This window comes from Nannospalax galili, unplaced genomic scaffold (assembly GCF_000622305.1).
Source record: "Nannospalax galili isolate Female #2095 unplaced genomic scaffold, S.galili_v1.0 scaffold1162, whole genome shotgun sequence".
In the NCBI taxonomy this organism is placed as follows: domain Eukaryota; kingdom Metazoa; phylum Chordata; class Mammalia; order Rodentia; family Spalacidae; genus Nannospalax; species Nannospalax galili.
This window is the reverse complement of record NW_008348999.1, coordinates 1,134,705-1,139,131: the sequence shown is the minus strand read 5'-3', so window position 1 is coordinate 1,139,131 and position 4,427 is coordinate 1,134,705. Positions and strand designations below refer to the sequence as shown.

The 4,427-nt window shown below is 36.8% G+C and overlaps 1 pseudogene; it reads left to right on the top strand.

Annotated features, from left to right (window-relative positions):
* The first annotated feature begins 339 nt into the window (after nt 1-339).
* On the top strand, nt 340-856 carry LOC103744401 (annotated as a pseudogene).
* Nucleotides 857-4,427: the final 3,571 nt, after the last annotated feature.

The window sequence follows — 4,427 nt, the reverse complement described above, 5'->3', positions numbered from 1 at the left end:
AGGGCATTTATTTGAATTTCCAGTGCATCAATATTTTTTTTTTAATTTTACAAAAACTTTATTGAGAATTTCATACATGCATATAAGGTGTTTTACCAAATCCATGCCCACTCCCTCCCCTCCAACATTCCCCTCTCTGAAGAGGTAACCCTAATATATATTTACAGGTAAGCAAACACTTTTATTTTCTACTCCAAGCCAAACAAAAATACAAAACATACCATTGTCATTATGCAAGACTTCCTTTTTACAATTCAACAAGAATGCCATATAACTTTCTTAAAATGATCACGGTACTAATGGAGGAAGTTTAATATTTATCTAAACTAAATCCTACAGTAAGAAATGGAGAATTTGCTGCTACAATGAAAAGCCAGTTGCAGTGGTTGCTCCCATTAGAACAGCTTACATGGTGAAGATCAGCAATTATGGGTGGGATCATTCAGATAAGTTCATGAAAATCTATATTACCTTAACTGGAGTTCAAAAGATTCCCACTGAGAACATGCAGGTACATTTCACAGAGAGGTCATTTGATCTTTTGGTAAAGAATCTAAATGGTAAGAATTACTCCATGGTTGTGAGCTACCTTTTGAAATCCATCTCTGTCGAAGGCAGTTCCAAAAAAGTCAAGACTGATACAGTTATTATCTTATGTAAAAAGAAAGCAGAAAACACACAATGGGACTACTTGACTCAGGTTGAAAAAGACTGCAAAGAGAAAAAAAAGCCTGTGTACGATGCTGAAACAGATCATAGTGAGGGATTAACGAATGTTCTAAAGAAAATTTATGAAGATGGAGATGATGACATGAAGTGAACCATTAATAAAACCCTAAAATCTTTTAAGGACTAGATACAAGCTTCCAAATACTTTTGACATTTTTGGCGTTTGGAACAAAGTATGTTCCTAACAGGCCCAAGTACATTTTGACATTTAGCCCAGAAACATTTCTTTGGGGTCTTTTTACCCTAACTGCCTAGCCAATTCCAACCTCCTATTCTTATCACACCATCCTATGAAGGGGTTACCCCAATTGCCAATAGGGAATAAGGATGCAGACCACTCTGGCTTCTTTCATGCTGAACACGGAGGCAGGGTGAGACCATTGGGGTACCCCTTCAGTGGGTCTATCTAAAAGACTCCCCAATGGCATAACGCTTGTCTCTAAGGGGAAAACAAAGTCCTTGAATCATGAATAGGAGATGTGAAGGAGAAGTAAAGGCAAGAGTAATTAGCATTACAAGTTCTAAACAGGGAACTAGAAAAAAGTCAGGGCAATTTTCAAAAGTTCATATGAGAGTCCATTGGAGTTTCTTGACAAGGGCTTCCAAAAGCATCCCTCTATTGGGTTCTTCCAGCAAGTGCTCTTAACTGCTAAGCCATTTTTCCAGTCTCCCCCTAAGACAGTTTTAAACCTTATTTTGGAAGTTTTGATTGGCATGACAAGAATTTTGCACCAAGTTTTCTAAATAATGGCAACGTCTATTTTAGAAAGAGACAGATGAACCTGGCTTAGATTTCGAACACGATTCTTTCTGGTTAGAACAATGAATGCAAGGTAAGACTTTAAGGAAAGGAAAAGAAGAGTTTTTAACCCATCTAACTGAGAGCAGAATCCAAGCTCAGGAGCAGCAGAAAACAGAGATTGGAGAAAGAGAATGTGAGTGAGGGTTTAAAGGATTGTCATCATTCATGAGTTTACTTAAAAACATTTCTACTAACTAATAAAAAAGATGTGGCTATCTTCATTGTAAAAGCTAAGAGAATGCAAACCAGGAGGCATATGTGCATGGAAAGTGTCTGCATTGCTTACAGTGGGAAGAGATGGGAGCAAGAAAAAGCATTAACATTTAAGTAAACATCTTGGTTGGAAGGACTCCATAGATAACGATGAAGAATTTATTTATTTATTTTCCACATGGATAGAATTTAATTAAAAGCATTTGTTACTTGGGTGATGGAAAAAATTAAAAAGCCAGAAGGAAAACACGACTGTGCTTGGGGTTGCTTGAAGATTGCCTTGATTTTTCCTTGATATATTTTCTCTCTTTTTATGAGAGCATATATTAGTTATAAATAATCATTGGTTTCATTATGATAATTTCATACAAGTATATGATGTATTTTGATGCTGTTCACTCCCATTACACTCTCTAGTCCCCTCCTATTCCTGCTGATCCTTGTCCTCACCTAGCATGTCCCCCTTTTCTACCTTCATATCATTTTTTGATGACCCAGTGAGTTTTATTAGGGTTACTTACTGGGTTTTAGATGAGGGTTATTTACTGAAACATGGGCAATTTGCCAGTGGCTACACCATTTAATAAAATGTTTCTTCCTCTTAAAGTATGCAACCATTAACTGCCTATAGATCCTCAGAGATAGGTAGGCCCCAAGAGTCTCTCCCCCTTTTTTCATTTTTACAAGAATGCAGTTGAGGCTAGCAGAAGAGGTGATTCTGAAAAGTACTCTTTGCAGAGATGCACAGATAGCACACATGGAACAAGAAATATTCTTTTTTATTCTTTCAACTTCTAATTTTCTTTTTAAAAAATATTCATTGTATTTTTATTTGTGTATGTGTGTGTGTGGTTGTGTGGGGGTATGTGTGTGATTTGTGTGTGTGAGTGATTTGTGTGTACATGTCATGTGTATGGGTGTCCACAGTGCATTGGGTCCTGGAGTTACAGATTCTAATGAGTTGACAGATGTTGGTGTTGGTTTCCTAACTCCATTCCTCTGCAAGAGCAGCAAGCACTCTTAACTGTTGAGCCATCTTTTCAATCCCAACAACTTCTAATCTTCTCTTAAAGCCTCTTGTTCTTGAATTTCCCATGAATCAGAGGCTAAGGAAATCTGGCATACTCAGTGCCTTTGAGAAATAGTTTACACTTTACAACAATTCAACAGTTAATTGATAAGAAAGATAGCATTAGTCCTTTAAAAGTTTATTTTGATTTGTGTGTGTGTGTGTGTGTGTGTGTGTGTGTGTATGTGTTGCAGGTTTGCAGGTGCAATGGAGACCAGAAGAGGGCATCAGATCCCCTGGATTTGGAGCTACAGAGAATTGTGAGATGACTGATGTATGAGGAATCAAGCTTAGGTCATTTGGAAGAACAGGAAGTATTCTTTTGTCTTAACCACTGAGCCATCTGTCCAGTCCCATTAATACTTTTTTTAACCCATGAATTGTCAAACCAATTGCAGCTGCAAGAAACATTGCAACAGTATTTAGAAGTAAAAAGTTTAGCAAGATAAATTTTGATAGAGACATTTCCTAAGGAAACTCACAAACAAATGTATCTCCTTAAAAGAAGAATGTGCATTCTATGGAATCAGAATTCTTGTAGTAGTGTAGTAGTAGTAAAATATGCAGATGTTACTGTCATTCTTAAATTTACCTCGGTAATTACTGTGCTTTATATGTCAGCTTGTGTATAGCAATTTTGTGAAAATACATTATAATTCTATCTTATATACAGTGGCAAACCATTCTCTTCTGAATATTTTATGTTCAAATATAGAAACTTTTTAGGTAAAAAGAGTTGTAATTATCTTTAATTTGATCCTAAAACCTAGCCATAAAAATATTTTCTTAAATATTACATCATACAATTTTTCCAGGAAAGATGAAGTCACCAAACACTGCTATGCAGGTTTCCCACACAATAAAAGTAAAATAGTGCTAGTAATTAATCCCCTCTTACTGATGAGATTACCACAGAAAGAGAATACATGACAAAGTCAGGACACACTCTGATGTGTGTATGCCTTTGTTTATTGCATTCAGTATTTCACTTTCTTTATAAAGATTTCTTTATTAATACTTCATGTGGATATGTGTGTCTGAGTGTAGGTATGTGCATGAAGGTAACTGTAGAGGCCAGAAGAGGGCATTAGATCCCTGGAACTGAAGTCATAGGCAGGTGTGAGCCTCCAAGTGTGGGTGTTAGTAAATGAACTTGGGTTCTCTGGAAGAACAGCAAGTTCTCTTAACTGCTGAACCATTTCTCTAGTCCCAGTAGTTTTACTTTTCAAAAAAATGCCTTTAAAATTCATTTAAGATAAGGACGGGAGATGTATGGTAGATAGTGTGTGTTTGGTATGAGTGAAGCTCTGAATTCAGTCAACAGCATTTGAAGAAGAAAGGAGAGAGGGAAGGGAGGGCAAAAGGAAAAGGAGGGAGGGATGGTGAAAGGGGTGCAGGAAGGAAGGAAGGAAGGAAGGAAGGAAGGAAGGAAGAAAGGAAGAGGGGAAATAGGTGTGTCTCTCTAATCCCTATACTTTGGAGACTGATGCAAGAGGATTACAAATCCATGGCCAACCTACACTGTATTGTGAGAACTTGTCTCAAAAAGCAAAGAAAATAATCTCTATTACTAATCTTATTGATTCTTGTGGAATGCTTAAACCTTAAGTATAT